The sequence below is a fragment of the Symphodus melops genome, assembly GCF_947650265.1.
Source record: "Symphodus melops genome assembly, chromosome: 1".
NCBI lineage: Eukaryota > Metazoa > Chordata > Actinopteri > Labriformes > Labridae > Symphodus > Symphodus melops.
The window spans coordinates 25,654,984-25,669,487 of NC_136691.1; positions in this window are offsets into that span (position 1 = coordinate 25,654,984).

The following is a 14,504-nucleotide window of genomic DNA, read 5'->3' on the forward strand; positions in this document are numbered from 1 at the left end:
CCAAAGTCTTTTCTAAACTTGACTTAAGAAATGCTTACCATTTAGTGAGGATAAGGGAGGGGGACGAATGGAAGACTGCTTTTAATACCCCCAGTGGTCACTATGAGTACTTGGTAATGCCTTTCGGACTAACTAATGCACCTGCTGTGTTCCAGGCTCTAGTGAACGAGGTTCTTCGGGATATGTTGAACATTTTTGTGTTTGTTTATCTTGACGATATTTTGATTTTCTCTCCTGACGAGAAGACGCACATTCAACATGTTCGTCAAAGCAGAAAAATGTGAGTTTCACGTTACCACCGTGTCCTTTCTAGGATTTGTGGTTTCTCCTGCGGGCATTCAAATGGACCTGTCTAAAGTCAGTGCTGTTGCTGAGTGGCCCACACCCAACAGCCGTAAGTCAGTTCAGAGGTTCCTAGGCTTTGCTAATTTCTATAGGAGATTCATTAGAAATTTTAGTCAGATAGCTGCACCTCTGCATAAGTTAACCTCTTCTAATGTCAAGTTTCAGTGGAACTCCCAAGCTGACTGTGCTTTTTCCAAGCTGAAGAAAAGTTTTTCTTCGGCCCCCATTCTGATCCTGCCTGACCCTATACTTCAGTTTGTAGTAGAAGTGGATGCGTCAGATGTGGGCATGGGAGCTGTGCTCTCCCAACGCTCTCCTGTTGATGGCAAGCTCCATCCCTGTGCCTTCCTCTCCAGGAAACTCTCTGCAGCTGAGACAAACTATGATATTGGAAATCGAGAATTGCTAGCTGTGAAAGTGGCGCTGGAGGAGTGGAGACACTGGTTGGAGGGGGCAGAACAACCATTTTTAGTCTGGACGGATCACAAGAATCTGGAGTACATCAAGACCGCCAAACGCCTCAACTCCAGGCAAGCCAGGTGGGCTCTCTTTTTTACCCGCTTTAATTTTGTTTTGACCTACCGTCCTGGTTCTAAAAACATTGAACCAGATGCCCTTTCTAGGCAGTTTGACTCTGACTCTGTCCTTAAGACACCCACCTCTATTCTTCCGACCTCCTGCTTTGTGGGAGCTGTCACCTGGGCAGTGGAGAAGAAAGTAAGAGACGCCATTGTTGGCATACAGACACCGTCTGGTTGCCCCCCTAATCGTTTGTTTGTCCCAGTATCTCTTCGCTCTCAGGTCATCCACTGGGCACAGCATTTTTGAGTCCCTGTGGTTCCTGGCATTGACACTTTCCCAACGTTCTCCGAGAGACAACAAGCTCCATCCCTGCACCTTTCTCTCCAGCACATTAAGCCCTGCGGAGAGAAATTATGACGTGGGGAACAGGGAGCTTTGAGAGGTCAAAATGGCGTTGGAAGAATGATGACATTGGTTGGAGGGGGTGGAACACCTGTTTCTAGTATGGACAGACCATAAGAACCTGGAATACAACAACAAAGGTGTTAATGCTAGACAGGCCAGGTGGAATCTGTTTTTTAATAGATTTAATTTTGTCTTATCACATCGTCCTGGAGCTAAAAACACTGAGCTTGATGCCCCCTCTCGTGTGTTTGATAATGACTGTGTTGCCATGGTTCCCTCCCTTATTCTCCCACCCTCCTGCATCATTGGATCACCTGGGAAGTGGAAAAGAGAGAGTGAAAGATGCTATCCGGAACATTCAAGTTCTATCCTGTTGTCCCGATAGCCGCCTGTTCCCACTTACTTTGGCTCACAGGTCATTCACTGGGCCCACACTGCTGGCCTGTCACCCCGGTGTTCACCCACCATGTTCTGTGGAGTATGGAGCTGCCTGGTGTGTGTGGAGCCCGGTGCAAACCTTCTCTTCAGCCTGTTTCTGGTCTTCAACACCAGTTCCTCAACGTCCATGGACGGACATTCCTCTGGACTTTATCACCGGATTACCTCCTTCCAGAAGTAACACGCTGCATTTCATACCACTGCCTAACATTTCATACCACTGCCTAAGTTACCCTCCGCCAGGAGAACGACAGAGGTCCTGTTGTCTCATGTGGTATGTGGTCTCTGACCTCAATTCACCTCCAAGTCCTGGAAGGAGTCATGCACACTGTTGGGGGTCACGGTCAGCCTTTCCTCCGGATACCACCCCCAATCCAACGGACAGACCAAACGACTTAATCTAGAGACGGTGCTTCGCTGCCTGGTGGCACAAAATCCATCATCATGGACTCAGCTTCTCATCTGGGTGGAGTATGGTTATCAACCACCATCAGCCTGTTTAGGTCATGTTTTTATGTTTCAGTTATTCAGTTTCCTTTATGTGTTACTGACCCTCATCTCTGTGTTTCAGATCCTCCTCTCGTCTCCACCTTGTGTGTTAGGCTCCGCCCCTGATTACCCACACCTGTGTCTCGTTGCTCCCTGATTGTCCTGTGTTACTTAAACCCTGTGTTTCCTCCCTCATGTTTCCAGTTCGTAGTGTTTTCTCTTGTAGTACTTAGTCCTAGTGTTTCTTTGTTCTCGTTCTCGTGTATGACTCCGGCCTGTTACCTGTGACCGACCTTCATCTGCTCCTTTGGTTTTCTTGTCTGATTACTCGTGTACCAACCCTACTTACAATACAGGACTGATTTTTGACCTCTCCACCTGGTCTACATTTGTTTCCATACTTATCTGGCCTCGTGTCAGTGAGCACCAAAAAACACCCAGCACAATAAATGTTCAGCTTCTCAACATCAGGCTCATGTTAAATGAACTTGGAATCATGGAAATGATGAGCAAGGAGCCTCGTCCTACGACTGTATACAGAGGAGTCTGAGCCCCAGAACACAGACCACTCTGCACTGGACACTGTCCCCTCCATATTTATACATTTATCTATTTATTGATATGTAACAGAAATGAGTTTCATCAAAAACACATTTAGGTCTTGTAACATCTGAACACATTTAGACTCATCACAGTAAACAGTAATGCTTTACTGATGGAAACGAGTACACATCACAGGAAGTAAACATGGATAAATATATCACACATGAGAGTCACTGAGAGACAGAAATGTAAAGAAGCTCACACACTGACACACACACACTGAAACACACAGACACAAAAAACACACATAGATGCACACACACACACACACACACACAAACACACACGTCCATGGAGGTCTCTCTTCTCTTTATATAGACAACAAATGTGTGTGTGTCAGTGTGCGTTTTAAACCCAGTGTGTGTTTGTGTGTGTGTGTGTGTGTGTGTGTTTTCAGCTTGTCTGAGTGTGAAGGACCTCACTAATGTGGTTATTTAAAGCGCAGGCTGTGTGTGTGTGTTTTGTGGCTGCAGTACATTTAAACACTTGAGTGTGAAGTGGGTTCTTCTGTATTTTTAAAGTCTCATGCGCTCGTCTTCTTTCACCTCCTGGTTCGGCTCAGTGTGGCAGCTTCTCTTACACACTTCACACACACACACGTAGCTGAGCCGGAGTCTGCCAGTGTGCAGCAGGCCCAGCAGCAGCAGCAGCAGAGCCACCATGAGCAGCGTGGACACAGTCCTCAGGACCAGGTACGGGTGACAGGAGGGGGGACCTGAGGGGGACTCAGTCTCTTGGGGGGCAGCTGCAAAGACAACATGAAGCACAGACACATGATGAGACTTCATGTCACAGTTTGGATTTGAAGGAGACCAAGCAAAGTCCGTCTGTGATCCCCCTGAACATATCCATCCTCCAGATGAACGACGAGCCACCCAACTCTTCGTCTCTTCAGAGAGAGAGGAGGGTGAGCTCGTCCTCACAGAGACTGTCAGACACAGAGCTCGCCGCCCACAGATCAGACATCAGAGAGTACAGAAGTTTCATCTCACCTCTGACAGACAGCCAGCTCTGCGGCGATTCTCCAAAGTCGGAGATGCTGCACATGTAAGACCCTTCAAAGGATTTAGAGACCCCTGCGATTGACATCTCTCCTGTGGACCCGGTGCCGATGAAGAGCCCGTCTTTATAGAAGTCAGCCGTGTGGGCAGAAGACGTGCTTTTACTTCGACAGCGCAGAGACACAGCGTCTCCCTCCTTCACGGGACGAACAGGACTCTCCAGGAGCAACGGTCCAGCTAGCAGGACAACACATAGAACATGAGTGTGGAGTGTGAACGGGAGGATGTCTGCTGGGGGGGTTTGTCTGTTACCGGTGATGGTGATGTTGACTGTGTTGCTCCTCTCGCCCGCGGACGTCTCACACCAGTACTCCCCACTGTCAGTCTGATAGGCCGGTTTGATGGCACAGCTGGACGCTGTATTTTTCTCCCAGGTGCTGACACATTTACTCAGTCCGTCTTTCGTCCTCCTCATGACTGTCCATCCAGTCCTCACTTCAGCGCTGTCACAGTCGAAAGAGATTGACTTGTATTCAAAGATCTGAAGTTTGGTTGGAACGATCTCAGCAGAGACTAAAGGAAGAGAGAGAGAGAGAGAGAGAGAGAGAGAGAGAGAGAGAGAGAGAGAGAGAGAGAGAGAGAGCAGGGTAACATTCATTATGTTGGATTTAGAAAGTAGACATGGACGTAGAAAATACTAGAACTTACCATGCTGCTGAGAATAATTCATGTGAACTTCAGTCACCAGCAGCATCAGCACATTAATAACTGAGGAGAGGAGAACAGCAAGCTGAGCACAGATACTCACACATACTCAAGTCAGTCACCCATCATGCATCAGCTGTGACTCTTCTGACAAAGAACCTTCATCATCTTCAAAGAGTCCGGCAGAGAAACTCAAAGTACTCACACAGTCTGCTGAAGACCTGCGTCGGCTCCATGTTGTCTTCCTGCTGTCTGAAGTCAGACTCAAGTACACTGAAGAACCTCCTTTTCCTGTGTGCTTCATGAAACCGAGACGTCAGCCGCCACAGGGAGGGGTCCTCTCTCATCAGGGTCACAGAAGCCTCCCGCGAGACCTGGTCTGAGATAAAACTGTTCCCACTTGGAGACTTGTTTTTAATCAGATTAACTGAGGTCCAGGACTGGTGCTAGGCCCAGGACTGGTGTGAGGTCCAGGACTGTTGCTAGGTCCAGGACTGGTGCAAGGTCCAGGACTGGTGCTAGGTCCAGGACTGTTGCTAGGTCCTGGACTGGTGTGGACAGGTCTTTGCTCAGTTCATCTCAGAGGTATTGGATCAGTGTTTGACTCAGCCAATCAGTGGTCTGTCACACGAGCTGCTTCGCTGTAGTTCACGACCAGCGGTGGAGCGGCGTTGACCCCCTTAAAACATTAATGTTACATAAATGAAAGACCCAAACCAAAGAACCAGACTAAAGATACCCGGTCTTTACAGGACCTGAAACTTCCAGAGGGGAGTCTTTAAAAATAGTTTAAAGTTTTTCCTTTGATACAGGATCATTGAACCCTGACCCCCCAAACCTGCTGAACCCTCTCCCTGACTCTGACCCCCCTGCCCTCCTGTAACTTTGATATGTGCACACAGGATTACTCCGATACTGTTGCTATGGTTACAGTATCCCTGATGTTCAGATGCCTCGTCTTCTCTCCTCATTCCTGCAGAATCTCAGGTTTATAAACTACAGCACTCTGACTGAGCATTCTTCACATTACAATCAATCAAAGGTTTATGAAGGTTCAGTGACGGAGTGGAGCCTCTAGAGGGCCTCACAGAGCTTTAAAAACCTCTGACTCTTCAGCTCTGGACTTTACTCTGAAGACGTTTCTACAAACACCATCAGTCAGATGTGAGCGTGGCGTCTGTCGCTTTAATTGTAAGTTAAACAGGGGAAATATTAACAAACGGTCAGGAGGCAGAAATAGATGCAAAAAGTAAACTTTGATTTATTTACCAAAAAGTGCAAAACAAAAGTCCCAGGTAACCTGATAAACTGTTAATAAACAAAAACCCTGAGTCATTAGCTCAAGGTTTGAGTTAAAACCTCTCCCATCGAGAGCAGTGATCTTCGGTGAAACGTTCAATATTCATGTTTGAGGATTTGGAAACTTTTATACACTGAGGTCGGAAACACAGGACTTTAATCTTCCACACACAGAAAAGAAAGAAGCAGTCATGTAAAACCTTTAGTCCTTCGATCAGGATGTGGAAACATCTCTGCTGGGTGACAAAGTCAAAGTATTTAAAAGTCATTGGGTGAATGACGATGAAGGTATTCTACATGTATCTCGTGTTTTGTAATAGGTACAGGGGTCAGGCTGTCGAAGCGATCAACGTGCTGAAGCTGACCACAGAGAGTGAATATAAAACCTGCAGCTTTTCAGACGTGAGAGCAGAAGAAGACGATGGAACAACGTGGTTAATACGAACGTCACGCTCTTTAAAATAGAGCGAGCTGTACACCTCACATGAAGATGAAAACCACGAGTGTATGATACAGGAACACACTGTTTGTCTCTCTTTATAGTCTATCATCACTCTACAGCATCTGCACAACATAGAGAAGTCCTTTATATTGTAGAATCGGTGAGCCTAGAACAAACACGAGCTGTAGACGAAGGTGTCACACGTCTCCACTCTCTGTGATCTGGAAGATAGAAACACTGAATCAACAATACATCATCAGGAAGAAGGAAACTAAAGACATACTCAAAATGAAGTACACCTTTCCCACACGTGTCGAACAGAATCAGTCTGTTCTGACCAGGCGATGGTGTAGTAGACGGCGCTTTCATTCTGGTCACTGCGGTCTCTGACGGTGCTCAAGCTGGATTTTTCCCGTTCTGGTTTGTAAAGACGACTTTAATACAATCATACATCAGACAAGGTACAGGGTTGACAGCTGGAGGGGGGGGCTGTCTATCTTTTGTGTCTGTGAAGCACTTTGTGTCTGTAAACAAACTACATTAACACTCTTAAAGTATTCACCTGTCCGTGTTCCACCTGAGGGAGATCTTGAGGATGAGGACTTACAGAGAACACAGGACTTACAGAGAACACAGACGGAGGCTGGAAAACAGGGACAGCAAAACAAGTGATCTCTAAACAATACTTCATGTGTGTCACTGGATCAGGTCTGTACACATCGATAAACGTTACCTCTGTGTTTGCAACAAAGCCCCATGGCCAGCACAGACACCGCCACCAAACAACAAGTGACCACCGTGAAGACGTAAGTGAGCCACTGGATGGGAGGATGTGTTTCTTCATCAGGTCCTGGAGAGACTGTCAATATATGAGCGTCACATTAAGAGCCTTTTGTTTTGTCTCTGAACAAACAATCAGATATGTAGATATGATGTACATCCATCACCTCTGACAGCCAACCAGCTCTCTGGAGATTCTCCCACACCTGGCATGAAACACCTGTAGAGCCCTTCATCAGACTGTGACACATTATGGAGGGTCATGTTTCCTTTCAAGTCCGTCCCTTTAAAGACACCATCTTTAAAGAAATGCGTTGACACAGATAAATGCTTGTTGTTAATGCAGCTGAGTGTGACATCTTCTCCCTCCATCATAGGACGAGCAGAACTCTTCAGGATGACGGAGCCGCCTGAAAAACAAGAGAAGAGACCATGTGATGCTGTCCTTCAACAGCAACAGACCCTCATAGATAGACAAACTGTGGCTCAGGGAGGGGACAGGAGGGGATCCAAAAGAATCCAATCAATCGTTTAAAAGTAAAAATCGTGGGTGTATGGATGTATGGATGGGTTGGTGGGTGTATGGATGTATGGATGGGTTGGTGGATGTATGGGATAGATGGATGGATGGGTTGGTGGATGGATGGATGGATGGATAGATGGATGGATGGGTTGGTGGATGTATGGATGGATGGGTTGGTGGATGTATGGATGGATAGATGGATGTATGGATGGATAGATGGATGGATGGGTTGGTGGATGGATGGATGTATGGATGGATAGATGGATGGATGGGTTGGTGGATGGATGGATGTATGGATGGGTTGGTGGATGTATGGATGGGTTGGTGGATGGATGGGTTGATGGATGGATGGATGGATGTATGGATGGATGGATGGGTTGGTGGATGGATGGATGTATGGATGGGTTGGTGGATGTATGGATGAGTTGGTGGATGGATGGATGGATGGATGGATGGGTTGGTGGATGGATGGATGTATGGATGGGTTGGTGGATGGATGGGATGGTGGATGGATGGGTGGATGGATGGATGGATGGGTTGGTGGATGGATGGATGTATGGATGGGTTGGTGGATGGATGGGTTGGTGGATGGATGGATGGATGGATGGGTTGGTGGATGGATGGATGGATGGATGGATGGATGGGTTGGTGGATGGATGGATGGATGGATGGGTTGGTGGATGGATGGGTTGGTGGATGGATGGATGTATGGATAGATAGATGGATGGGTTGGTGGGTGTATGGATGGGTTGGTGGATGTATGGATAGATGGATGGATGGGTTGGTGGATGGATGGATAGATGGATAGATGGATGGATGGGTTGGTGGGTTGGTGGATGTATGGATGGATGGGTTGGTGGATGTATGGATGGATGGATAGATGGATGTATGGATGGATAGATGTATGGATGGGTTGGTGGATGGATGGATGTATGGATGGGTTGGTGGATGTATGGATGGGTTGGTGGATGGATGGATGTATGGATGGGTTGGTGGATGGATGGATGGATGGGTTGGTGGATGGATGGGTTGGTGGATGGATGGATGGGTTGGTGGATAGATGGATGGGTTGGTTGATGGATGGGTTGGTGGATGGATGGATGGATGGATGGATGGGTTGGTGGATGGATGGATGGATGGATGGATGGGTTGGTGGATGGATGGATGGGTTGGTGGATGGATGGATGGATGGATGGATGGATGGATGGATGGATGGATGGGTTGGTGGAGGGATGTACAGACTGATGGATGTTTAAACATTCTTTGAGTTTTTAATCATAGATTGTGTTAAATATGGAAACAATTGTCAGTTTTGTCTCACATACCGGTGACATTGATGTGAACAGAGTCACTCCTTGTGTGTCCTTTGGCTTCACACCAGTATTCACCACTGTCTTGTTCATAGACATTTTCAATATAGCAGGGTCCATTTGGTGTCTCCCAACTTGTCATACATGTGGTCTCTACTCCTAAGACCTTCCTCATGACTCTCGACTCGGTGAAAGCATCAAATCCAACACAGTCACAGGTCAGAGAGTCATATTCAAAATACTGAAGTCTGTTTGGAACGAGCTGCAAAAAAACTGCATGTGAGAAAAGAGAGAAATACGACCATGAATCCAAACGTTACACTTGTCATTGTTAACAGTAGATATTGTTCCTTTCTAAATCTAAATCACACCTTTAAACTAATGTAATGCATAAAAAGATCAGTAAACATATAAAAACCATCAGCAATAAAGGCTGAACAAGTAGTTCATGAACTTTAGTCAGTTATTTTACTGCTAACAAACAATACAATGAGAGTTAATAGTTAATAGTTGTACACATGTTAAACCCTTTATAAAGTGTTTGTTGATGATGTGTAAACCTTTAAGAGATAGTTTATAACATGTATAAACACAGACACATGGAGCACATGTGTGTTCATGTCAATCACCCCCCTTTCAAACAGTCCCCCTGTGGTCTAACTGAAACAGCTTAGGTCCAGATATAATATGAATCAAGCAGCAGAGGAGGTTTGTGTTTTTATACATGTTGTTTTGTTACCTGTCAAGGGACTGCACGTGTTAGCCTAAAGCTATCTCTGGTACATGAAATGGTTCTAATTCCACATGGTGCCTTATAAATTAAGTAGAACTGAGATGAGTAGATTAGACACTCTGGTTACCCAATTAATTGTTCAAAAACAATAAAAATGGGGTTTCTATCATAGGTCCACTATAACATTATTATTTAACATTATTTGGGAGGTATTATAAAGTTTGAACTGATAATTATATCTTGTCCAACTTAATAATAACATCCTAATAATGTTTTAGATGCTCTACACAGTATTTATGAAACATTTACTAAGTCTTATAAACTTCAGTTATAACTTTACAAAACCATCCCGATGATGATTGTAGATGCTAATCAGACACAGTTAGTGATTATTAGTAACATAATAATAATAATAATAATCACTGATGGCGTGTGTGATTTACAAAGTATTCATAATGTGTTATTATAATATTCAGATCCACTTTTATTATAACACACTAGTTAATAGATGTTTTACACACCAGTGATTGACGTGAACACACATCATTTAAAGAAGTCTTAAAGGTTAACAAACAGCGTATCAAATGTTATTAACTGTTAACATAACACAATAATTATCATCATTAACTCTGGATGTGTTGTTTGTTAGCAGTGAAATAATATTCACCCTTCATAGATGATGGTTATTATAAAGTATTGCATCTGCAGGCAGGAAGTGACAGATCAGACACATCGAGTCTACAGGAAACTGATGAGTGTTTTACAGTCACATCAACGTTCATGAAGCTAAGCCTCTGTTTTCTATAAAGTCCTGTTTGATCAGACCTTAGCTTCTTCCTCCCTGTGTCTGAGAGATGAGCTCTGTGGGCATGATGGTGAAATCACATGTGAACAGATTCTTACCTGCTGCCTCAGCACAGTGAGAGAGCTGACGTCCCCCAGCAAAGATCATCCAAACACAGGAGACTGGGTCCACAGAGAACAGGGATGTTTATGAGGAGGCCACAGAAAAGAGGCTCTGTATTGTGTGTGATGAGAGTACTCACAGAATCTGAGAGCTGCAGCCTTCATGTCCTCTTCTTTCTGATAATGAGAGCTTCACAAACAAAGGGCGATACAAATAACGTACGAGCTACTTCCTGTTTTAGTGCCTCTGGTGTCTGAAAGGTTTATGTCACACAAAGTCTTTAGAGACCCACAGAGAATCAGTGTAAACCTGAACCTGAGGACCTCTTCTCCCACCGACACACAGAAACAAACGTCGATCATGTTATCAGCGATGAGGTGATGCACTCTTAAAACAGCTGCGTTAAAAATAACCCACACTGGGCTGTTGTGGGAGAAGCAGTGCTGGGTCAGATGATTAGTGTGTACAGATGACCGAGTCGTTGGGTGAAAAAGTACTACCTTCTTACGTTGTAGGTTATTTTGTCTCCCTCTGCAGGCAATCATGGGTAATATTTAACCTGTCCACTAATAGGGTGCGTGTAGTTGAGGGAATGATTGGAGAGGGTTTATAAGGAGGCAGAAACTCGCCCTGCTCTCTCTCTCTCTCCTCTCTCTCTCTCTCTCTCTCTCTCTCTCTCTCTCTCTCTCTCTCTCTCTCTCTCTCTCTCTCTCTCTCCTCTCTCTCTCTCTCTCTTCTCTCTCTCTCTCTCTCTCTCTCTCTCTCTCTCTCTCTCTCTCTCTCTCTCTCTCTCTCTCTCTCTCTCTCTCTCTCTCTCTCTCTCTCTCTCTCTCTCTCTCTCTCTCTCTCTCTCTCTCTCTCTCTCTCTCACACACACACACACACACTTTCTGTGTCAGCTTCTTAGAGTAACTCACCTATGTTAGTTTGCTGCCCACGCTGATGGAGGACCTTGTTTTTTTTTGTTTGTGAATCCATTTTGATGTTTGGTTGTGTGATTAAAATAAACAGTGTTTTTTGATTGAAGTCTAATGAACTAGTGGTTTTTATGTTTGATTCCATGTTAAAAACGGGTCGTAACACCTATAATCTGAGTTATCTGTACCATGTATTTTATTCATGTTTAGATTTAAACATAGGAGCTTTTCTGTGAACCGTCTCCAAGGGTAGAAAACATCGAAGTGAGTGCATTCACAGATCTGAAACACGGAGGGCAACAAAACCTGTCACATTAAAGCCCACTGTGCTGATCTTCAGGGAGCTTTGCCACATAAAGAGAAGCATGATGTCCATGACACAAAATTAGCTCACACTCCCGGAGCATCCTTCTGTATCCCATTTGGGCCTCATTCACTCATCGGTCAAATGTTTTACTCTGCACATTATGTAACAATCACCGCCATCATTCCCTGCAATCAGCAAACTGCATGTGTGTGTGTGTGTGTGTGTGTGTGTGTGTGTGTGTGTGTGTGTGTGGGTTTGATGCTGTTACAGCGCTGTCAGAGTGAGCTGATCAGTCACTCATTAAACTCTTCACACGCTGTGACGACCTGCTGACTCTGTGTTGGTCCAATGTGTCCTCATGTCATGAGTCTGAAGACGTCTGTATGAGGAAACCAACAGTGAAGAGTCACGTCTCAAAGCAGACGTCAGCACTGAACACAAATCTTTCATTTCATAGATTGTACCCTGAAACAAGTGACGGACATTACAGTCGTCCAATCAGCAAAGACTTCTGTGACTGCAGGTGTCTAACGTCTCTGTTAGGATTTTGTCGTGTTTACTGTGTTATTGACACAAAATGGGAGGGGCCAGGTGCCTTACTCTGCTGTGATTGGCTGATATCTGACACATGAAAGGACTGAGCAGCATTCAGGAGTGTCTGACACAGATTGAATCGGTTCCAGGTTGACCGAGTCTCTCGTTGCCGATCACTATGTGCTTTGGTTGAAGTTGGTTGGTTTTTGCAGAACGTCAGCCAGGAGTTCATCCAGCCCCTCCACAGCCACAGCACAATGCCTTTCTATCTGTAACCCATTGTTAGGTCAGCAGCATCATGTGTGAGGAGGATGTCTCCTTCACTCCTGTGTGAGGAGGAACTCCAGTTTCAGGCAGAGAGAGCGTGTCCATGAACACACCACGGTTCAAAGGTCCTGAGTCTCCTGAGACGAGAACAAAGTGAATCAACCGCTTCATGTTTATGATCCACGTCTATAAAACGTCCTGGTGTTTTATATCAACAGCAGACAAAGTTCACTGTCTTTACTGGAGACGTTTCAAACTGACCAATCAGAGCAGGACACAGACTTCAGATTCCTTTATGGTCATTTAAAGCGTTGTTACACACTCCTCACTACCAAACAAGCTGAGCTGAGTTCACAGGTTGAATGTAATCAGCAGAGTCAATGTTGGTGTATTCTGTACACAAACAGAAGACCAATCTTTATAGATTTAAAGAGGCTGAAAAACAAGAGAGTCCCATTTCTGTCAGAACAGATTTTATAAGCACCAAACGTAATGACAGATTTGGATAGTGACAAAGGTTCTGGATCCAATCAAACAGGAGCCGGATCCAGTCCTAAATGAAACCTCATGAAGTCTGGCCTCCATGTCCACACGCTGCTGCAGCACCGACATGCTGACGGGCTTCTTCTTCTTCTTCTGGACATTTTTCCTGCAGGCACAGAGAGAGGACGCCCTGCTGATGTCAGCTGACTCTGTTCGCCGCTCTGCTCCAACTCACCCGCCCCAGCTGATCGCCGGTCAGGAGGGGTTTATCGTGCCCCCTGTATACCACCCAACTAACACCCACTCCACAGTGTCTCTCCTGACTCAGACCGCAGGCCCACAACAGCGTGGACGCACGCCTTCAGGTGCATACACACACACACACACATACACACACACACACACACACACACACACACACACACACACACACACACACACACACACACACACACACACACACACACACACACAGGTATACACTCCTGACAGTCATGTGCACACTGCATCATAAAACAGCGTCCTTACTGAAGCTGGAGGTCAGCCTGTGGATGACAGACCCTGGTCAGTGTTTGTTGGGTCTGAAGCTGGAGGTCGGCCTGTGGATGACAGACCCTGGTCAGTGTTTGTTGGGTCTGAAGCTGGAGGTCGGCCTGTGGATGACAGACCCTGGTCAGTGTTTGTTGGGGTCTGAAGCTGGAGGTCGGCCTGTGGATGACAGACCCTGGTCAGTGTTTGTTGGTACAGCATGAATGGAGGCTCTGTGCTGGTTGGTGTAAAGCAGCACTCAGGAAGTGTAATCATTAACTACCTTGTTACCTTGTTGAACTGTTCTGTGTTTAGTGAAAGAAAGGATTGTTTGTTTAGATCTGAAGATGTCTCTGCGCTGGACTGGACCCTCCCATGAACGTGGTCTCAGTTCTCTGGCTGTGCTCCTCCTGCTGACACACTGTGCAGGTAACCACTGAAGCTTCTAGAAACAAACTGTGTCTGTCAGTGTTTTGAAACAAGGTGACGTCACTCACTGCTCTGTGGACTAGTTTTACTGGTTCCATGTTGAACCAGCTCCGGCTGTCCTGACTGTCAGGAGAGACGTGTCGAACCATCCATCAGTCATCTGTGTCCTTAAGCTGTAATGAGACAGTTTAATTTCACTGTTGAAACCACAGCTCCTTCAGTCAGTCAGGGCTGCACTTTAATAATCACACATGTGGCCACGCCTGACTGACGTGTTGTTTCCATCTAAAGGCTGACGTTTCACTCTTTGACACGTGTTAGATATATAATGAAGAAGGTGCCTCGGTGTGGATGTGTGTGTCTCTGCAGGAGAATGTTTTAATATCTGATCTTCTTTAAAGACAGTGAGGATAAAGCAAGCCTTCTGTGCTCACAGCTGACAGTATAATCACACTGTGTTAGTCACTGCTGTGTGTCCAAACATGTGAACGTCTGTTTTCAGACACTCAGACTTAAAAACGTCCCAACATGAAGATT